A 24,473-nucleotide genomic window follows, 5' to 3' on the forward strand; every position below is an offset into this window, starting at 1 on the left:
GTGAATGATCTGCCTAAAGTCACACAACCAGCAAGCAGTAGAATCCAGATTCACACCCTGTTCTAATGTTTTTACAAGTAATTCTAGGGAATACTCCTGTTTGGCTTCAGGACACTAAGTGAAATGGAAAAGATAGTGTGTGAATTTTTATTCTGTTTCTTTTTTTCAAGACTCTCATCAGTACTGAACTCAATATTTCATTTCCTTGCAGATAATTTTATGATAAGAAGGATCTTTAATATCAGGCAGATAAAAATAATGGGAAGTAAGACTGGTTGGGATTTATAATATTTTAGCTCTTTAACCTATCTCTATGTTTTCTTACCTATGCAGTAGGATCCATACTTCTTAATGTGCTTTTCACAAAGTACTTTGAGAATATCATATCAATGATTTATAGTACATAAATGATTCTTTTACATTTATACATTTTATTCTAATTTTAAGTTATGCCCAAGCATTAACCATCAAGTCAAAACAAATTATTATAAGTACAGTAAATTAAATTTTAAATCATAAAGTTATTTTCCATTAGCATAAAGGAAAAGAAAATAGGAAGATCAGCATTTACTTTATAATAGGCAGAATATGTTTTACCTTTTTAGAAAGAGCAGCGAAATTTTCAGGGATTGAATGCCATTACTGCCTTGTGAGTTTAATTTTGTCCACTCATCTGAGGCCTGGAAGTTGTATCAATGTTCCATGCTCAGGAAACTATATGAAGCTAGCTATTGCTAGATCTCAGATTTTGTGTAGAGCAGTTGTTAGTGATGAGATGTAAGAGAAAGACTGACAACAATCTGAATGTTATATGAGAATGGGTTCAATTTTTTCTATAGGTATTAGAGATGCCTAAATATATGATCTACATGGGGTTCCCCTAAACATATTTGTGTTTCAGAAACTTTACTAATGCATCAATATACAAGTCGAATGTTGAGAGGGTAAGAATTAGAATCTGCAGGTCCGTCTGAAGTCTATTCCAGAATTTTAGATGAGATATACTAAGGAGAGAAGCAGTGGATATGAAGAGAAAGCATTGATTGGAGACGTATGTAGGAGATGTAACTGAAATATCTGGGTTATTTTTCATTGGGAATGGAGGGGACAGTGGTTAGGTGACAGGGTTAATGGTGTGCCATCTACCCCCACAAGAAGTATGAAGGAGCCCTGTGTTTAGGTGAAAGAAGAATGGCATTATGTTTGTCATGTATTGCACTTGACATTGCTATTGGAAATATACAACAGAAAGTTGATGGTCTGGGTAAATAAGTCTGGACCAGAAATCTACTTAGGAGACTCATTTTTTAAAGGTGGCATTTGATTCCTTGATTTTATGTGTGGTCACCAGTGGAATGTATAGAATGAGAAGAGAAAATATGGAGAAAACATGTCTCAAGTAACAGAGAGAAAGAGGAGAGACAATGTGGAAGACTCAGACAAGCTTTGGAAATGCCTTCCAATAACAGAGATCCACAGTGTAAATGCCTCCCAGGGAGACCTGTGTGATGAAAGCTGAAATGGGATCTGTGTAAGTGGCAAAGGGAAATCACAAGTGTTGATGGTAAGAATAGTGTCAGTGCAATGACTGGGCCAGAAACCTGGCAGTGTTGGTTGGAGGAGAGAGAAATGAGAGAATAGATAATTATTTCAAGAGAATAGTTTTATAGGAAAAGAACAAAGCAAGTTAATGTTATGTAGTTAGAAAGCTATGCAGCTTCAAAAAGCATTATTATTATTATTTTAAATAAGAAAGACTTAAAATTGCATATATATGAAGGAAAGAAACTAGGAGAGAAATGGTCTGAATCACATTAGTATCATAGACACAGCAAGGGCGTGAGGACTTAGAAGGAGATGGGAGCTAAAGCCTGGGTGAAAGGATGTCAAAGAAAAAAATGCAGGGAGACGGGAAGGTAGAATGAGTATTGAAATAGGTAAGTGTGTTAGCAGGACATTTAAGATAGAAACTATTATTACCTTAATTGATTCTACATATAGAGGTGAAGGAAAAAGAAGTAGTATAAAAACACCAATTCAAAATGGATTATAAACCTAAATTTAAATCTTAAAACTTTAAAAATTCTAGAAGAAAATGTAAGAGAAGAATTTTGACCTTCGGTTAGGCAAAGATTTTTCCAAATGCAATACCAAATGATCTGTAAAATAATAAATTGATAAATAGACTTAATTAAAATGAAAAATGTCTATTCTACAAAAGACTCTAGTGAGAGAATAAAAAGACTGAGTATATTTTCAAGTCATTTATTTGATTAAGAACTTGGGTTCAGAATATATTTAAAAACTCCAAAACTCAGTAATAAAAAAACAACTCAAAAAAGAATGCAAAAATGTAAACACTTTACCAAAAAAGATGTACTTTGGTAAATAAGCAATGAAAAGATGATCATCAATACCACTGTCATAATACAATGCAAATTTAAAAAGCACAATAGCATACTGTTATATACCTATTAGAACAATTACATTAAAAAAGATGGACCATACTAGTTTTAGGCAAAGATATGGAGCAACTGGAGCTCTCAAAGACTGCTGGTGGGAATGTAAAATGGTACAATTTTGGAAAATAGTTTAGCAGTTTCTTAAAGAGCTTAACATATTCCTATCATATGACCCAGCCATTCCAACCTTGGATATTTACCCAAGATCAAAGAAAGCACATATCCATAAAAGACTTGTAAATAAATGTCCATAGAATCTTGATTTGTAACAGTTCAACCAGAAAACAACCTAAATGTCCAGTAACAAATAAGGATGAATAAACTGTGGTATATCCATTCAACAAAATATTAATAATAAAAAGGAATGAATTATTGATACAACCCAACATGGATCTCAAATAACTTATACTGAATGAAATAAGCCAGACCAAAAGAGTACATTTCTATAAAATTCCAGAAAATACAATCTAATCTATAGTGACAGAAGGCTAGTCAGTGGTTGCCTGGTATGATAGTTTGCTAGGGCTGCTCTAAGAAGGTACCACAGACTGATGGTTTCAACAATAGATATTTTCGGTCAGTTTCAGAGGCTAGAAGTCTGAAATCAGGTGTTGGTGGGTTGATTTCATTCTGAGATTTCTTTCGTTGGCTTGCAGATGGCTGCCTTCTCTCTTTGTACCTCACACGGTCTTCTCTATGTGTAAATATACCCTGGTATCACTTTGTGTGTCTTAATTTTCTTTTCTTATAGGAACACCAGTCAGATCAGATTAGGGTTCATCCTAACAGCCTTGTTGTAGCTTAATCACCTCTTTGAAGGCCTATCTCCAAACACAGTCATGTTTTGAGGTGCTAGGGATTAGGACTTCAACATATAAAATGGGAGGGGAGGGGATGGGCAGTGCACAATTTAGCCCATACCACTTAGTGATGGCAGGTAGGAAGAGGGATTACATAGGGACAGAAGAAAATTTAGGGGACTGATGGAGATGTTGATTTTCTTGGTTGTAGATGATAAATTCCTAGGGGCATAGATATGCCAAAAATATTCAAATTGTACATATTAAATACATGCAGTTTTTTAATGTGTAAATTATATCTCAAAGCTGTCAAAACATGTTAGAAGAGCTGTGGATTGAGTTCTTATAAAATCGCTGCAATTGGACAACTATAAATCATATCAATACCATTTTAGAGTAACAGGATATATTTCAAGCCACATTCCAGATAACAGCTGTTTTTCAGTAACTTTTGTGGACAAATGTTTGCTAGTAGAAAATATAAAAATCCTCTTCTGTAATTAGAGATCTCATAATCTGATTGTGAAGACATTGCATGATGTATATAAAAGAGAAATAAGCTGTTTTGTTATAATTGGTTCAAAATACTTATTTTTTGTCCAATCAGTAAAATCAATCCCTAGAGCAATTTTCAGAAGAGACACATTCATAGGACAGGGCTCTGGCACCCACGGCTCCGAGGTATAATGTCCAGACATGCAGGAAACCTCATTTAAATTTGAATTAAATTCCAAAAACATACAGCTTCCTAAAGCAGCCCACTCAGTCCAGTCTGGGGACATGTCAAATTTTCACTGCAATGAAAGACAAAAGGCAAGAATTAGTGAAAATAGACTTACCAAAATATTCCAAAGAAGGCTGAAATATTACTAAATTGTACTATAGAAAATTTTCTGAATGTCATTACTATGGGTTGACATGGTCCCAACTAAACAGATCACACAATTAAAAAGTATTGCTTACTAATCTGTTGGGCGATTGTTTGCGGGGTCAACAGCAAAATGGAAGACTATTACTGAGGAAACTGATATTTTTTTCTTGACAATTTTGGTACAAAAATAAATAAAATTTAAGGGAGGGGCAGGAAGCATCCAATGCTAGATAACACACTTATTTATCAGATTATTTAAGAAAGGGAACAGGGTTTGTTTTCCATTCTTTTCTCCATATTAGTTTAGTCTACCATTCTTCTCCATGTTAGTTAGTAGATGCTGTGTGTAGCTGACACTAGATGGTATTGTGCTCCTTCAATTCAACTTGCTTCCTGCGTGAGAAGCAATCTCTGTGTGTAATTGTGCCACACATGCATTCAATGTGAGATCAGCACCTCCTAGAAAAAAATAGTATTTTGTTTATTAAATATGATTTAAGAAAATGTAAGAGTAGCCTCTTTTCTAGTTTTAAACATAAATGAATATTTTTGTGATGCTCCTTGGCATGTGGCCTCAAATATTAATATTTGTGTATTCTAATGAAATGCTATTCAGAACATAAGAAAGAGCAAATCTAATAGAGAAACTTAGAAAAAGAATTGTGCTGTCTGTTGATGCTATATTTAAAACGCTGCAGCAGCAAGTTAATCTTTTTTTGAAAAGCTATACCATGGAAAGACCAATTGTCTGTTTATATTTTTTTCTTTTTAAATTTCTATGGGCTTTTCAAATCACAATTTTGTTTTGCATAATGAATATCTAGCATTTAAGTATAATGCTAAAATTTGAATACAAGATTGGCCGAATAGTTTTATTACTGATAAGAATATTATTAATGATAACATTTTGCAACCGTATTATACCAGGAAATTAGTAGCATCAAAAAGATTAATCTCTAGCCTGGATATCTGGTGTACAAGTTCCCTTGATCTGAAAAACTTGTCTCTTTCATTTCCACCTCAGAAAATGCCCATATTTCAAGGTACTGCTTATTGTGACTTTCTCAATAAACCCATCCACATCTTCTGTTTTAACTGAATCTCATGTGCTCCCATTTTGCAAAACACATTTCTCACAGCACTTAGGGTAGCTTGCTATGTGATAATTGTATTCATAAACATGTATCTCCTCTATAAACATACAAATATTTTAGAATTAAGGGCAATATCTTGCTCATTTTGACTCAGTGTTCCTAATGTGGGGTAAAGAGTAATTCACTAATAAATATTTGTAAATTGCCTTTTTAAATTAAAAAGATATACAGAAATCTTGAATCAACCTCATATTTACTACTTATGATTAAATAACTTGATAGTATAAAAATTATTCTTCATTCTATATTCACAGATAAGCATTTCTTTATGATGAAGGATCTGAGGTTTATTTCCATACTCTTCAATATATTCAAATTGTCACCTCTCAGAGGTCAGGATTATCTTGACTCTGTTTGAAAATCCTATATATTTCACATTAAAATGTTTTATTTCATTCTGAACCGGCCTCTTTCAAAAGCAATTTTAAATGCCCACTTTGAAGTGTTGCTAAGACAACATAGGAGATACAGTTAGGGAGCTAATTAAGCTCTGGGTATAAATTAGTTCAGGCAGCTAAAGTCTGAAAGGAAAAGGGAGAGCAGGTCTACCATTTCTAAAGGTACATAGTGGACACAATTGCCCTTTTTGATAAAATGTTTTAGGGAAATCAGTTTCAGGAGGATGAGGCTAATTCCATAGCCAGCTGCTATGATAACCAAAAGTATTGAAATGTTAGGACAACTAGATGTTTTGAATTAAGATTCCAGAAATACCTAATATTAATGTAAATTAAACACAAGTCACCAAAGTTTGCTGTAAAGGACCAGAGAGTATTTTCGGATTGGTAGGCCATATGGTTTTGGTTACACTACTCAAATATGTCACTATTGCAAAATAGCCATAGATGCTAATAATTTAATAAGGTGTCCAGAACTAGCCCTTGGGCTATAGTTTGGTGACCTTGTTTAATAAAGTACAAATGAAGGAAAAATTGGAAATACTAGAAATACCAAAAGTCATTACAATGACTATAGAGAGCCACATTATGAGAGTAAGAGCAGAGGTAGCCAAAAACTTGACTTAGAAAGAAGCACTAAACTGTCACAAATTGTGGTTAGGCAGCAAAGAAAAGTAATGAAGGAGTACAGAGTCCAATTATTGAGTAATTAGTTGAACATAATCTAAGTATAGTTGTAGAATAGTATCGAAGAAAAATTTGTATCTTAGATTACAAAGAGTTGGACATTTGTGATCTCTTGTAGATGTGACAACTGTAAAAAGGACTCAGTGTATTGACCTGTGGACTGGGGAGGAGCTGAGAACCGTTGCTTAAAAGTTAAAATAACTGTAGTGGCTTTTTGTTCCTTTTTATGACTTTCCTTAATGACATAGAAAGCTGAAAAGAATACATTAAATAATAAAATAAAATAATCTTAGTACCTCTGAGATGGTAATTTTGTTTTCTTAATCATATAAGTGGTTATTTTATTCTGGGAAGATAAAGGTTTGAGTATAGAGCTGATAAGATAAAGTAAATATTAATTTTATATAAGTTCAGCATGATCTGTGTATTTTTAATTAAATGTTTATTTTTGAGAAAATTCAGCATTTTAGTCTTGAAAGTTTAATTTGAAATGTGTAATTGATATTAAACTTATGGGCCAGGCATGGTAGTTCACACCTGTAATCTCAGCACTTTGGGAGGCCGAGGTTGGTGGATCACTGGAGGTCAGGAGTTTGAGACCAGCCTGGCCAACATGGTGAAACCCCGTCTCTACTAAAAATTCAAAAATTAGCCGGGGATGGTGGTGCATGCCTATAATCCCACCTACTTGGGAGGCTGAGGCAGGAGAATTGCTTGAACCTAGGAGGCACAGGTTGCAATAAGCCGAGATTGTGCCACTGCACTCCAACCTGGGTGACAGAGCGAGACTCTGTCTCAAAAAAACTTATGATTTTAAGTTAGACAATATAAGGAAAACCTGACTAAATGTATTCATTGTTTACATTTTCACAATAAGTTGATTTACCATAAGTTTAATTTGTTAGATTTATATAATTTGATTAAGGGTTAATATTTTGCTTCTTTGGGTTATATTCTGTCAAGCTTTCAAACGGCTTAAAAATCAAAACAAATATTTTAAATATAAAACTGAAGTTTAAAATATTTAAAAACAACCCAATTTTATGAATGGAGTTAGACATTTAAGGAAATTTAGTCTTTTTAGTTTGAGACAATCCAAATTTTTTTCTACAGAATAAGTAAAATCTTATTTTTATATAGAAATAGGTAAATTTTAAATAATATAATATTTGTAGATTGAAATCTTAAATAAGGTTTAGACAGTTCATGACAAAAAAAATTACTATTAATGTTAAACCAGAGGAAGTCTTCAGAGCTGTCATCTTTCCTAAAAACTTACAGTGGCATCTAAGCACAGTAGAACATTTGAATCAATTTATGTAATACCTGTGGTGATGATGATGATACTGATGAGCACTAACACTTGTTGAATCCTTACTTAGTGCTAAGCACATAAGAAATAGGACCTGATTTAATTTTCCCAAAAATATTATGAGGTAGGTATTGCCATTATCTTTACTATGTAGACAAGAAACAGGCTCGGAGTGTCTAAGTATTTTGGCAAAAGTCACACAACTAGAAGGTAGAAAAATTAGAGGTAATAAAGTGAAACCTTACACAAAGAGCAAATGCCTAAAACCTTTCACATTCTTTCTATAAAACTATCCAGAAAATATTTAAGAAGTGGATTGTGGACTGTGCTTTCAAAAATGAGAGTAAAAGAAACTTTCTTTCCAAACATTCTAAAAGAGAATAGGATTTATAAACCTGAGTTTCAAAAGCAATTAAAAAATTCTTTTGGTAATTGTTGGCTGTTAGAAGGAAGGAAAGTATCAGTTTAGATGCAGCAAAACACCTCTAATTTCCTGTAGAATATTTACATTTTTCTGATAATACTTTATAAATAGATTTGAAGTGAATTTTCATACATACACACAGAATTCCATATACACTTAGAAGGCATATATGTATGTATATGTGTATGTATACGGTGTTATGCATGGTGTGTATTATATGGTGTATATGGGTGTACAAACATAATACTGGGAAAACAGTGCAAAATATCTCATAATGGCTTTGCAGAACTGGTTAAAGGTCTACATTTAGTAGCTATGCAGTAACACTATTTATGTTGGCTTAATGTCAGTGATGCTGTCTTGTTATTCCTTTTGGCATTAATAAAACTCATGTTGGGATATACAGATTAACTGTAGGCAGTTTACCCCAAATACTTTCTGATAAGAAACTAATAATCCAGAATGAATGAACAATTTGTACTGAATATAAGTAAGTATCCTACTTCCTCAGAAACTCAATACTCGTGATAATTATATATGCAAAATTATTTTTAAAGGGAGATTCTAATATGGCATCATAGTGACAAATCATGGCAATCCCTTTCTTCATCTCACCTTCAATACTACATACACACAAACATGCAACTCACAATCCATATGCATATCAATATAAAAATTATAGCTATATATATATGTGAGTATGTCCTAGTGTATTTGTCTTCAACACAGATTTGTAAACCAAACGCAAAGGAAATGGCACTGTGTAGTTTCAGGAATAAAGATGATGTATAGCAATTGTTTAGCTCCTGTGAGCTAGGGTAAGAATTTTCAAGTCCTCAGTCGGCAAGTGTTTATTGAGTGTTCAGAGTTCCCTTACAAATGTGTGAAATAGAACAGTTCAGTAATATCACCTACCCCAATCCTATCACGATATCAAGAGAAAAAGTTATAAAAAATACATGCCTATGTTACATGGATTTTTACTGGGAATTACTTTTTGTTTCCAAAGACGAGTTATAATTAAAACCTCTTGCAAGTGAGCACACATTATTCATAGTAAGAATAATTCCTGTTAAATGATCTAAAATTTTTGACTATTTTTCTTCAAATAAAGTGAGAATATGTGGAATTAATAGCAAATATTAAAAAATAATCTAGAAAGCATAAATAAACTCTCCATGTGTGCAAATCTATCAAAAGTCATGGAGAGAGGTGCTGGTTAGAATCTTTAAAGAGAATGAAGACTTCCCTTTTAGGTTAGAAGAGATTTGGACATGATTTAGGTTCTTATTGTTACTAGAGAAAACTGACTAAAATTATAAATAATTGTATTTATAAATACTTATTATTTTGAAGAAATGATCCTTTATTTAACCGTGTATGAGGAAATAAAACCTTGGCTTTCTCAGTGCTCATGCAAAACCCTAGCCTCATGAGACTCTTCACATAATGTGAGTATCAGATGTACAGACTTTGGTAATTGCTCTGATCTGAAAGAATAGTAAAACTCCTCTTATCTCCTAGAAAGGGCCAAATGGTTACAATCTAGACAAGGTCCCTTGGTAAAGCTCTGTCAGAAAGGATGTAGCCTAGAATTTGGAGGCATCTGTAGGTCATATAAGCTGGAGACACATAAGGCTATCTGGATCACAGTAAGATATTTTATTGATATACTGAAAAGCTAGTATAAGGAGTCCCTTTTAGGGGAGCAGAACTCCTTCCCCTTTGTAAGGAGAGAAAGACAATTTTTCCTGTTGACTTACCCATGTATGGGGTGTCAATACCAATGGTACTCACATAGGATACTTGCTCTGGCTCTCATAGCATCATCCTAGGGGTAAGAACTAGAGCAATGGGCAAGGGGGGCGGTTACACAGTTATTATTTACTGTGCGTCATTTAATAAGAAATATGTCTCTGACCCAGAACACTTCATGTGCAAATACGGGACAAAATTAATGAAGATAAATATTAAAGAACCCAGCAATATGACCCACTACACAAAATCATTCTTTCCCATCAGGCTTAATTATCTAATAAATTTAGAGCTGAATATTCATTCAGATTTACTCCCTATTATGGTTTGTTCATAAAAATCCATATAGGCAGGAGGAAAAAATAACTGTGATTTTATTTTTTGTTTTATCTTTTGAGATTGCACAATGTGATCCTGATATTTTGTAGGAGTACTTTTACTGTTGTTACTTTTCGTGACATTATTCACTAGCTAGTTGTAAAATTGCCTTAAATATTTGGAAAAGAAAATGTGTACTCTGGGATTATTTGGCAAAAGGAAAGTTGATACACATAGAGAGGGCTGTAGTAAACAGATGTGGCAATATACTACCAATTGGTGAATCCAGGTGAGAGATATATTTGATTTCGTAGTTCATTTTTGCAACTTTTTGTGTGTTTAATTTTAGAATATTAATTAAATAGACAATCCTTGTTTGATTTTTTAAAAAATTATTCAATAAATCTCACTTAAATTTCTACTATATTTCAGAATTCGTGATAGGTACTGGCCATACAGCTGTGAACAAAAATAAACCCTCCTCTGTAGAATAGGAAAATAATAAAGTAACAACTATGTATGCTACATAACAGTACCTTAGAAAGCTTTGGAGTAAGAAAATAAGATAAAGTGGTCAGGAAAAGCATCTCTTATTTACATTTGCAGAAGCTCCTGAAGGAAGTGAGAGAACGTGCAATATGACTACCTGGGAAACCAAGTTCTAGGCAGTGGGAACAGCTTCTAGAAAAGCCTGAGGCCTTTAGCTATTAGATAAAAAAAAGGCATTGTTTGGATTTGTTTCTCATTTTCCTGTTATCAACAAGATCATTCCTCTATCTTGACTTCTCTTTCTTGAGGCTCTCGCAATAGATTCAGGGCTGCAACTGTCCATGAACTAATCAATGTAGGCAGGAGAATGCAAGGCAGAGACTAATGTAGGACTGGGTTATATGCTCCATCCCTCAAGATAGGGGTGAAGGAAACTAAACAAAATTCAGGAACTGAGAGCCCTTCCAAGAGTGGGTGATGTCCCAGTAGGAAGTTGGGGTAAAGCTTCCAAAAATGGGTAACAGATTCTTGAAAGCCAAACTAACAGTTGTCCACTACAACTCGCCTTTAGAACTGCTAGTTTCCCTCAAAATATGGGACTGTAGAGGAAACTGAGAACTGAGGTACATTCTACTCAGAAAAAAAAATTTCAAAATATCTTTCACATAAGAAACTTGTTGGTATCAGTACAAGTTTTTCAGATTCTACTTAGGGTTTAATAAATGATGACCCAAGAAGACTTTACAAATCATGGCAGGAAAACCAGGAATCTGCTAGTGTAAATGTGATATTACACACAATTTGTACTCATGATTGCTATGGAACCAACTACCCAGAAAAGTCATGTAAGCAAGCAGCTTGGTTACTTATAGAGGCATACACACACACACACACACACACACACACACACACACGTGCATATATATAGTACATGCTTTATAGTTGAGAAACTTTCCTACTGTACATTTTACTCTACAAAACTTCTGTTTCTCCTTATCTCTCTTCTTTTCTCATTCATCAAGGGGAGGAGCTCTACTAAGGCATTTTCCTATAGTTCTGACCTCAAATAATCATAGAAAATTTGTTCAGAATGAATAAGATTGGTAAGTTATTCTGAAATCAATTTTTTGGTTGTTGTTCTAGAGTCTCATTCTGTCACCTCAGGCTGGAAGGCAGTGGTGCAATCAGCCCGCTTCAGCCTCAAACCTCTGGGCTTCAGAGGTCCAGATTCTTCTGCCCCAGGCTCCTAAGTAGCTGGGGCTACAGGTGCACACCACCATGCCCAGGTCATGTTTTATTTTTTGCAGAGACGATGCCTGGCTATGTTGCCCAAGCTGGTCTTGAACTCCTAGTCTAAAGGCAATCCTCTCACCTCAGCCCCCCCAAACATTACAGGTGTGAGCCACTGTGCCAAGACTACTGTTGTTTTTTAAATATAATGCTTTGTAGGGAGTTTTTAAAATATAATGCTTTTCCTCTTTTCCTTACTCTGTCCATTAAATAGGAGTTTTAGTCAGTCATCTAAGAAATGTGAGGGAGAGGCTGGGTGCAGTGGCTCACGCCTGTAATCCCAGCACTTTGAGAGGCCGAGGCGGGCAGATCACGAGGTCAGGAAATCGAAACCATCCTGGCTAACATGGTGAAAACCCATCTCTACTAAAAATACAAAAAATTAGCTGGGTGTGGTGGCGGATGCCTGTAGTCCCAGCTACTTGGGAGGCTGAGGCAGGAGAACGGTGTGAATTATTCAGGCCTTCAGTTGATTGCATGAGGTCTACCTACATTGTGGAAAGCAACCTACCATACTCAAATCCCACTGATTTCAGTGTTAATCTCATTCAAAAACACCCTCACAGAACTGTCTAGAATGTTTGACCACATCACTGGGCACCATGCCCAGCCAAGTTGACACATAAAATTAGCCATTACAATATGCCTGCTTTCCACTACACATACTGACGCCTTAGGACATATATGATTATGTAATATGATTATTTCATGTTACCAGGGACTTACAGTTATGGGTTACATTATGGGTTGATGCATTTGGTGAAGGAATTATTGATTTGTGCAATGCTCAAGTTTTTAACTAAGTGGAAAAATAAAAATTCATATCTTATCTGTCTCTGAGTAAATCTCATTCACTTAGCCAAAAGGATACATTTTTCTCTCAATGTGACACTTCCCAAAGTTCACTTCTGAACTTAGCAAAGTGAAATTTGCCCCATCCTTATAAATAGCAAAGAAAGATTCAGTCTACTAGAATGCAGACTATTTCGTCTGACCCTTTGTTGCAGAGGCAGAGTTTTGAGGACATGTGGAAATTGGAAGTTGAGACACTTGGAAACTTGAATTTCTTGGTGAGCCCTCTGTCATCAGGCCTGGATACAGATTCAAAAGATATAGGAAATGTTGTATAGCATAAAAATACCCCACATTTCTGTCCTCCAAATAGCACAGGCTTCTAATAATTAATAATTAAAATAATAATTCCGCTCCCACCCGACACTAAGAATAATCGAATGGCAAACAGCATTATAAAATTTTATTGCCAGAGTACTATTGAAAATCTAGTAAATATATTCTCCAGATTTGCAGTTTTAACACAGTGCTTTCAAAAGACACCCTAGACCTAAGATTTTTGGTTGATAAAGTAACCAAATTACTTCTATTTTTATAATTTTCAAAAAACACATCTGCAGAAAGTATATTCCAATATTAAAAGTCCCTTATTAGGAGAGAAGCTAAGGAAGCCTTGTATTTTAAACAATTTTGCATACGTGTAACTACTGAAGTTGCTGTATAATATAGGAAACAATTTTAAAATGAAAGTAAGATATTAACACATTAAAACATAGTATAGAGAAATATAGTAATTGCTGATAAAAGGAATGATAAATCATAGAAATTAGACCAGAATTGGTTTTACTCACCATCTATTTGTATGTACATTTCAAAGCAATATACATTAAATGTAACAATATGCTTTTATGAATATTATTTATTTTCTGTACAGAAGTGTAACTGGAATAAAATAATTTTTTAAATGCCACAGCTGATTATTTTTAGTTATGAGATAATGCTCTATAATTTAAATAGCCAAGAGCATGATTTCTTATTACCTAGCACATTAATTCAAAGTTGTGGGGTGAAATTCCATTAAGGTGAAAGAAAGTCATATTCATCTATTCAAGTTGCAGTATGACTAATTCACTTTGTTCTGTTGTCTAAAATAAAAATACACTAATTGTGCAAAAATTAGGGTGTATTGAGTTACAGCTGTGTGTTGTTTGGCCTAAATGAGGCTGTGTGTGATCAAGAATCTTTATGCAGTATCTGCCTACTCATTTGTAAACCTCAAGAAATCTAAACATCTTTAACACTACATTTAACATTTATGAAGAAAATCTATCATTATGCTCACTGGATATATTTACACATTTATGACATTTTATCACAACCTGGCCTTTGATGTGTGGCAATCTCTATATCTGTCCTTTAATTACCTCCCTTACCTTTTTCCCCACATTAGATATTCCAAACTTTGATGCCTAAGTACAATTCACCCACCCATCATTCATTCTTAGAAATGTGAATGCTTCATAAAAGCAATGCCATTTCTCGCCTTACACATTTTAGAAAAAATAATTGAGGTCATAGGCTTCAAACAGTTTTCCCTCTCCTTTCTGATGACAAGCCAGTAGACTATTTCTCCATGCTGATAATATGAATGGACCATAGTAATAGTATCCCATTCCATTGGCACTAATCTCTGACTCTTCAGGCCACCCTCTAGCCCTCTGCAAAATCCTTATTCAAAGAGTCACTCACATGTGTTCTCAGAACTGCTCAGTCAGGTACCATATGGCATCTGTCAGATATCGCCTTTGTTACCTATGCTAGGAAATGTCTGCCCACCAGGCAGCTCTGCTCTCCTGGGCACCAGTGCCACAGCCACTTGTGTACTGCTGCGTTGGCCAAGTGTCAACATGATGGCTGAGTGCTTCTGTTCCTTTCATTGAGGGCCACCATGCTGCCAAGCCCTGCTGACATCACGTGCCAGGCACAACAGCAGACCATCTGGCACTATGGCTTCTGCCATCTCTTTCTAGGAGCTGCTGGAAAAGAGGGCACAGAATTTAAACCTATCAAGTGGCCCTTGATAACATGGGGGAGAATAAGCCATACTTCTTCCCTTAATATTATACTCTAACAGAGGGGACTTAAGTGTCCTCCTGTGTTTTCTGAGATTTTCCTGAAATTTGTTCATTTCTTACTCAAAGTCCTGTTTTTACACAGGACCCAGATATGAATTCATGAGAACTTAGAGATGATCATATTTGACTGACAAAACTTAGAAAAATGATTTGATCCATGAAGTGTCATGTTAAAAGAATGAATACATTCATTAATTGCTTGTTTTGCCTCAGACTTCCTCAGGCAGACCCTAAGACAAGGATTTGCAAGCAAATACTTTATTAAGTGTTCCCAGGAGAAAACAGTAAGGGAGTGCAAAAAGCAGAACCAGGAAAAGGAAGAGGTCAAACAAGGGTGCAATTTTAGGTAAAATCCTGGCTCCAGTCTGATGCCATGGGGAGCTCTGTTGTGCAAACTATACCTCAGAGTTTCTTTTATGAGGAGGTGGGATTTCTATTTTTTAATGTTTATTTTTTAAAATGACAAAAATTATATATTTATCGTATACAACATAATGTTTTGCTATATGTAGACATTGTGGAGTGGCTAAATCAAGCTAATTCACATATGCATTACCTCACACTTTCCATCAGTCATTGGCTATGACTGCTGTGAGGTGGGGAAAATCAAACATCAAGCACTTTCTACTGTCTGAGCAGGCAACAGTGGCTCAAGTAGCCTGGGGCATTTGTTTGAAGGCAGTCACAGATGCTAGTTATTAGAAGCAAAAGCACATACATGGCAAGGGAGGGATGCATAGAGAAAGTTGAAGGGGTCCCAGGAGATCTTGGCAGGGTACTGATAGGGTCCACTGCACTCATTTACTAGTGGTGGCTTGCTTCGTTTCTCAATATGAGAATAAAACAATCCTGAAGCCAGCAGAGCCAAAATAAGCCACAATGCTTTTAGAATTATGTGTTCATTTTAGTTCAAGGCGACTTTATTTTTAAACTACAGCAAAAGGATTTTCTCATATTTATTTCATAGAATCATATATTTTTGAAACTGAAGGGAACTTAGTGACTATGCACAGCCTCCCAACAACTTGAATTCTGCCCTGTCCCCCAGCCTCACAACTGTCTAGAAGACTGTCACCTTCCAGATGTGGAACAACTTGTTAATAGAGCAGCTATAATAGCTGTCTTTCTGTTGCCACTTTTATATTATTTTCACAATAGTTATTTAACTTGCAAAATATTTCAAAATACAGAAAGAATAAAAAATAACAGGTACCCATGTTCTCATCAATCATTTAAATAGATATTATTTGACCAAAAATTGGCTGAGGGATCTTTTTTCTGATACAAAAGAGAACCATGTTATAAATTCACATAAAGTGTCATCCTTCACCTTCACCAATACTTTCAGTAATAACTTCTCCTACAAAATGAATCACTCTCTGAAAAGGGCATGTTATTATTCTTTAGCTATTTTTTTTGTAATGTTGCTACATTTGTTTGTAGAAAAATACGTGAATATTATCACACTTTAACTTTTTTGAAAGATTTATTATTTTGATACTCATACATCTAATTTATTCATCTGAGCAGCCTTAGAATGTTTTATTACATTTCCTGAGTGAAAGACACAGTAAGGCTGTGTTCCTGTTTTAGTATTAATAAAAACAGGGACAATTAGATTTTATGCCTATTTTATATTCGAGCAGTTTTTTTCTATAGGAAATGTGGTATTGCTAGGTTGTAGTATACATGCATCTTCAACTTTTTTTTTTTTTTTTTTTTTTTGAGACAGTTTTGCTCTTGTTGCCCAGGCTGGAGTACAATGGCACAATCTTGGCTGACTGCAACCTCTGCCTCCCAGGCTCAAGTGATTCTCCTTTCTCAACCTCCCGAGTAGCTGGGATTACAGGCATGCACCACCACGCCTGGCTATTTTTTGTATTTTTAGTAGAGACAGGGTTTCACCATGTTGACCAGGCTGATCTCGAACTCGTGACCTTAGATGATCCACCCACCTCAGCCTCCCAAAGTTCTGGGATTACAGGCATGAGCCACTGCACCCGGCCACATCTTTGACTTTTTGATTTTACTCTTTAGAAATATACTTTAAAGGAATTTCTTGTTTACAAAAATAATTTGTAAATTATCTAAAAATGTCATAATATTTATTTTAAAATAATTTATTACTTAATGTTCCTGAAACATCATCTTTAAGATAATGGGAAATTATGATTTGGGTTAAGTGTGTTTATTTATTTGATTGCTTTTTATTTATTCGATTGCTTTTTATTTAACTGAATCAAAATTTCATTTGCTGTGAATTATTATGATAGCATTAAGGATATGGATGCCTAATATTAAAATTGTGTTAGCTGTGGACTTGGAAAGTGCAAAAACCTTTCAAATTTGCTCCAATTTTTCACTCATAGGGTATCTCCTAAATCAGATTGGTTTTTTTATGACTAGCCATATGTAGGTTCTATTTTCTTTTCCTTTCCCACTAAATAAATTTTGGACATGTGTTAAGTCTATCTCTAGAAATGTGTTCATATACAGCCCTCCAACTCTCACATCTATGCCTAAAAGTGCTGTGCTTGGAAACTGATAGAAAGGTATGCTTTTAGCTCTATCTCAAATTTATTTCTCATGCATATCTGTCTTTTAAAGCACAAACTCTTTATGCATATAAGTAAATGCTGACAATGCCAAAAGCTATCCAATACAACATAAAAGAGTTAAGGTTTCCAGTTCTCTTGATATTTTCTCCAAGGCTTTCCTCTTTGACATGGGTATGGTGTTGTGTTGAAAGGGGTATGATATTAGTGAAAAGGGACTTGCTTTGCTATCTAAATGTAAAACTAGTTCTATTTTATAAACCATCCTCTTCTGAATCAGGTTTGCACTGGAATGCTGTCTGAATTCCAGGGCAAGGAGGTCTTCATGTAGCCAATAAAATCTCAAAATATTCTGTCACTTTGTGGTCTTTGTCTTAACCTTAATTATCTTAGAATTTTAGAGTTCATGATGACATTAGGGAGTGAGTATTGAGATGAAACATGAAAGGATTATAGGTAAAAAAAAATTCATTGAAGGATTAAAAATAAAAGCCAATTCATGGAATATTCAAGGTACTTTCATATAAAAATTTATTAAATGATAAACCCCAATTCTAAATGGTTAGTAGATAATTATTATTCCCATTTTACAGATGAGAAGGCTGAGGCTCATAGAAAATAGATCATTTGTCTAAGACTACGGAGCTTGGTTGGAGGTTTTCTGATTCATGCTAGTACTTGATGCTCAGTATAGTCAGATGGCATTTAAGTTTTGAGAATTATGTTACAACAAACCTTGGGGACATCAGTTCAAAATATTAATAAGATCTTCAGTTTTCTCTCCAACCACTCAGAGTACATCAGCAACCTTGACCCAGGTAGGCGATTCCAGTGGAGCTCTTCAATTTCAGCATATTTCTTGTTTTCTGACCTACATAAGCAAATTGTGTTGCTGGCACAGGAATTAAAAGCAGCCACATTGTAGCCTCTCTAGAAACAATGTAGTATAGGATTTAAGAGCATAAACTAGGCTCAGGATTCAGTTGCCTGGGTTCAAATCTGAACTCTGTGATTTATTGTTATTATTTATCATATGACTATGGAACAAGTATTTAACTTCAATTTCCTCTTCTGTAAAGTGGAGATAATAGCACCCACCTCACAGAGTTGTTGTGATGAAGAAATGAATCATAGAGTGTCAGAGAAGCATGCCTGCCATACCGTATGTGTTATATACTTGTGTGATTTTTTATTATAGTAAAGGAATACTGTAATTAGATAGTACATATTCAGGCATAGGTTCTCTAAGAGCTTGTCTGGACAGTCCAGTCTGTGCACCAGGATCCTGTCTATAAAATGGCTGCCAAGCCTTCCCCAAAAGCTTCTTCATTGACTCAACAACAAGAATCCAGAATGACAGTTATGACACAAATATGTGAACTAAACAGAGCTTTCCAAACAGTTACCCCAAGCTAAAGAACATATCAGGTCAACACAAATAGCACTCAGGAATAAAAGCAATGTGATTCTGATATTAGGGACAAGGTGAGACAACAAGACGGGGTGACTATAATGTCTACCTGTTACTTGCCATTTCACTGGGAAGCATGAATGAAAATAAATAATAACAGTCCAAGGGAATGCATGGATTTTTTCATGTATCATTCAGTAATGAAGACAATAATAATAACACACTTCTGTTCATGTATTCCAGCAAAATTTCCTTTCTTCACATTCAAGCCTCTGTACCCACCCTCATTTCCTATTCACTATCCAATCCCCTGCTGTTTGACTTATTTCTTCGTGGTTCCTTTCCTGTCATAAGCAGCCTAAGTGTCCATCAACTGATGAAGGGATAAAGAAAATGTGACACCTATACACAATGGAGTACTATTCAGCCATAAAAAGAATGAGATCCAGTCATTTGTAACAACATGGATGGAACTGGTGGAGATCATTGTGTGAAATGAAGTAAGCCAGGCACAGAAAGACAAACATCACATGTTCTCACTTATTTGTGGGTTCTAAAAGTCAAAACAATTGAACTTATGGACATAGAGAATAGAAGGATGGTTATCAGAGTCTGGGAAGTGTAGTGGAGGGCTGCAGGAGTGGGGGATGGTTAACAGGTCCAAAAAAATAAAAAACAAGAATGAATAAATAAGACCTATTACTTGATAGCACAATAGGGTAACTATAGTCAATAATAACTTAATTGTACATTTTAAAATAACTTGAGGAGTGTAATTGGATTGCTTGTAACTTAAAGGATAAATGCTTGATGGGATGGATACCCCATTTGCCACGATGAGCTTATTTCACATTGCGTGCCTGTATTGAAACATCTCATGTACCCCATAAATATGTACACATACTGTGCACCTACAACAATTTTTAAAAATTAAAAATATGAAAAAAACAAAAGTCTCTAGGAGTATCAACAATAACACTGCAATAACTGATCACATGGGTGACTGATTTTAGTTGTAACAATGAAAGAAGCCATCACAATTGTAAAACATTGAGCCATTTTTGTGGGTTTTTAGTGGCATTAAACATTGCTGGTCATTCTTCTTGGTAGGGCTTCCTGGCCACCCCTTTTGAGTTAGTTTAGATTTAGTCTTAATCTGTCTAACAAAGTAAAGTGTTGTTCAGTGACCCAATGTTATTTTTATTATTCTTTCACTTATCATTATATCTTCAGTGACTTCTGCCTCCCTGATTTAGCTATTGTTTATATGCTGATAACTTTGAAACAGATGTCTTCAGTTTTGATTTCCCTGATGGGAGGGGGATCAATGTGAGCTTTTCCATCAAAGACAAGCTGAGTGTTACAAATGTTGGGATGCCCTTAAAAATATAACTTAAGATATAATTATCCTAATTTGTCTTTGTATTTTTCACAGTGGAATGCATGGTACTTCTAATATTAAGAACTTAGAAGGCACTAAATACATATTAAATAAATGAAATTAATTTTGTAAATTCTTAAAGAATGAAGAAGCAGCTGCTCCCTGTGCCTGTCTAAATTATTAAATATAAATTTCTTAATATAAAGTTTAAACTTTGAGAAAAACATCTCATAAATTGAAAAACTTTCATCATTGTTTATAAAATGCAGCCACAGACTTCTGTGCTTCCCTGAAGAATACACCATGTGTTCCCAACAACTTCTCAGAAGTAAAATTCATTAACCAGCTGTTCTGTGGTTTATGTAAATTATTTTTCCTGGAAGAACTCAAAACTGTAACCAATCAATCACTCAAAATATCAGTTAGTGCAGTTAAGTTGATAATGCTCCCAGTAAAGTCAACATTCCATGTATGTGTTTTTGTTACTGATCTGTGATCCTGGAAACAATTTCGTGTTTGTTGTGCCTCATTCTTTCTAATTTTAAAATAAGGCCATAATGGATATTTCAAAAATTATATAAGATAAAATATTCTAAGAAAAAGATAAATTACATTGATAATTAAATAAATTATATAATTTAGGGTGGTTTGGCCATAAATTACAACCTCATGGGATTCCAAGTAATCAAAACATTATTCAAGAGACAATAATATCTTAGGTGAGTTTTTGAACTCTGCTCCCCTGAATTTCGTAACAATAAGTCCATGAAATAGGTATTATTATCTCTGTTTTAGAAATAAAGAAACTGAAGAAGGGGGTTGAGAAGAATGACTAGAGCAGGAAGAGAGTGTGTGGGTAGTGGTGCTAGTAGAAAAAGGGGAGAAATAAAATATAATGGATTCAGAGAAATTGGAGGAGTAAAGAGCTTCTTGAAAGAAGGAGTGTTTAATAAAGTCAAATATTAAAGAAAATTATGTAAGATGAGATAGAGAATTAACTCTTACTTTTGAGAATTAGAGGATTCTGGTAAATTTGGTAACACTCACTTTAGTGGGAAGGCGGAGGAGGAAACCAGAGTTCTAGAAACAGAGGAATAGTGGGAGGTGAGGAAGCTGATCAGCAAATATGCTCCATCTGGGGAAACGATGCAAAGGTAAGACACGAGGCTGAACAATTGTGTGAGGGACGCAACTTCTCAAGAAAGTTTTTATTATGGCTCTTATTATTTTTCTTTTTTGTTAGTTTTACTAGTGACATTGCTCTGGGACATTTATGTGATTACAAGCAGGAACCAGAGATGGGGAGAGCCAAAAAAAAAAAAAAAAGTAGTAAATAGGTTTGATGATGGAGAAGGTCCCTAAGTTGGTAGGAAATTATTGAGTCCCAAGCCCAGGTGAGACACTTCAATTTCAATCAGGAGTAACAAGCAAAGCATAAAATGTCAGGGGCAGATAGAGATGAACATAAACAAAATAGATTTGGGGTAGACTGGGAAGGTGACTTAGGGAGAAAACAGAAGGCCCAGTCCCCTGGGACCCTATTTCCTTGGGGCTCAGAGTCTGATGTGTCTGATCATACTTTCATTAAACTTCAACAAATGAGGATATTAGAGACTCTACGACAGGATATTTTAGATAATCGGAAAGAATTCTGAGCCAGTTAGGTGGAGACATGCCAAACAAGCCATGGAGGAAAGGGTTAACTTAGCAGGCCTAGGTTGCTGAAACACTGTGCATTCCAAAAAAAAAAAAAAGCCCTGTCTTTAGGACTGGCTTCTGGGAGATAACCTCTGAGCCCTTAGAAAATAAATACTCCCTGCTAAGAATATTTTTGTATGCCTGAAAAGTGTGACTAGATATGCTTATCCTAATAATATGATTTATGGTGAACACATATTTTTGTTCTGGGTGCTGGGATCTGAGTAGCTGAGGTCAGTTCACATGAGTCTTACGTGCATGTAGACCTCAAGGCTTAGGTGAGCTTCCCTCAACTGGCATCATTTTGGCCATGGTTGTCACCCATCCCTTCTGGGAGAATAGTTTGTCCCTATGTGTCTCCACTGGAGGAACACCTGAAGTTTGCTCCTCCTTTCTGCTGGACTTCACTCCATGTACATTTTCCCTTTGACGATTTTAATTTTTATTCTGCTATTGTAATAAAAAACAGTTACTATGAGTATAATAGCTATTCCATGTCCTGTGAGTTCTAGCAAATCCTAGAGCATGAAGGTGGCCTCAGGGACACACAACTCACATAAAACATGTTAATTACAAATAAATCAACATAATTTACTGTTTTTTAAAAGATGTTTGTTTTTCATGGCTTAGTGAATTGTTTATTTATTATTTATTTGTTGATAAAGTGCCCACTAAGGTCCAGGCACTATACTAGGTAGAGAACATAGGTTATGAGCCTATGTCTCCACTCATGGAGCTTGGGAGAGGCACAGAGGTAACAAATTAAGAAAAAAATAAACAACCTCAAATATGATAAGTGCTAAATAGTAAAAACAAACTCACCAACAGACAGACTGAGATGGGGTCACTTTAGATGGTATGGTCTTCATGGAGAGAGAACTTGCTGGACAGAACATGCAAAGGTCTGGATGGAAGATCAGCAAATTTAAATGCCCTCAGAGTGAGAATCAGGTTAACATATTTTTTTGAAAAGAGAAAAGATAAATTGACTAGAGAATAAATTAACGAGAGGGTGATTTGCAAGAATGGAAATCATAGCTTGGAAAATATTACATATATATAGTTGGACTACATATATATTTTTTCCATATATAAAAAGATACTAAAAAATATATATGTAGTCATTTGTATATACAAAAATATATGTAGTCATCTATATATAAACATATGTAGTGCAACTATATGTATAAACATATATGTAATCATTTATATATATAATTGGACTACATATGTTTATATATATATAGTTGGACTAATATATGTTTTTTTCAGTACCCCTTATTGACATGAACAATCTCTTTCACTTTAGTATGTGGAAATCTTTTACTTTATCTTTATACTCATTGGTATTTTACTGTGGTGTTTTGGTTCAATATAGTAACTATTAATCATTGCTAACATGTTGACCAGAATGCTTTTCTTTGTATTTGAACTAAGTAACACAGAGAGTACAATGCATTTGAACATAGTTTTTAGTCCTTATATTTTCTACTGTAAAGATGATTTGAATTTGTAGCATAGTTCTCCATAGAATTATAATAATAATTTTTCAAAATCTCTTTGGTAAACACTTCCTATTTGATTTAAGACAATTAATGGATGTATAAATAGGATATAAGAAATCATCTAAAAGCTTTTCACATTGAATTACTGTCTTGTATAAATACTTCTTGATATAGACACCCATTAATGACATTCCTCTTTCCTCGAGCACCTGTTCCTGGTAAAAACAAGGGCTATATTGATTTGCTGAAATTTATCTTCTCCCAGGATTTTTGTCTTGACAGTGTGAGAAGATTAATTGGAATTAATGGCATTTGCACAGCTAATTAAAGTCACTCTTCCTAAAGTCAAATCAATTCCTTTAATCAGAAGAGTGACAAAGCTTTGCTTACTTGTTATAGTCTGCATGTAAATGTTCCCTGGATAAATCAGAATCTCTGCAAACATTAGGCACTGAATTCAGTAACTACTTGGGTTGGCCGGGAATTTCTCTCACACTTAGTAATTTACAAAATGTCATTTATACCACTTATGCATATACTATGCATGTTTTAAATTAAGTGCAATAAAACAAAATTTACATGTATTATATATGTAAATATATGGTATATCTTTAAAAACACCTACATGTATAAATCCTTAGGATAATTCTTAGGTAAATGTATTAGCCCATTTTCACGCTGCTGATAAAAACATACCCGAAACTGGGTAATTTATAAAGAATAAGAGTTTAATGGACTTACAGTTCCACATGGCTGGGGAGGCCTCACAATCACAGTGGAAGGTGGAGGCGAAGCAAAGTCACCTCTTACATGGCAGCAGGCAAGAGAGCTTACATAGGGGAACTCCCTGTTATAAAACCATCAGATCTCGTAAGACTTTTTCACTATCACGAGAACAGCATGGGAAAGACCCGCCCCCCATGATTCAATTACCTCCCACTGAGTCTCTCCCACAACACGTAGGAATTATGGGAGCTACAATTCAAGATGAGATTTGGGTGGGGACACCCCCAAACCATATCATTAAATGTCACAT

The 24,473-nt window shown here is 34.8% G+C and overlaps 1 long non-coding RNA gene across 1 annotated transcript; it reads right to left on the reverse strand.

The window, feature by feature from the left end:
- Nucleotides 1-368: 368 nt before the first annotated feature.
- LOC134737965 (uncharacterized) lies at nt 369-24,264 on the reverse strand. The gene is made up of 3 exons (XR_010123443.1): nt 24,179-24,264; nt 22,755-22,836; nt 369-4,056 (listed from the first exon to the last, which is right to left on the reverse strand). It is a non-coding gene; the product is annotated as an uncharacterized LOC134737965 (long non-coding RNA).
- Nucleotides 24,265-24,473: the final 209 nt, after the last annotated feature.

Source organism: Pongo pygmaeus, chromosome 13 (genome assembly GCF_028885625.2).
Source record: "Pongo pygmaeus isolate AG05252 chromosome 13, NHGRI_mPonPyg2-v2.0_pri, whole genome shotgun sequence".
NCBI lineage: Eukaryota > Metazoa > Chordata > Mammalia > Primates > Hominidae > Pongo > Pongo pygmaeus.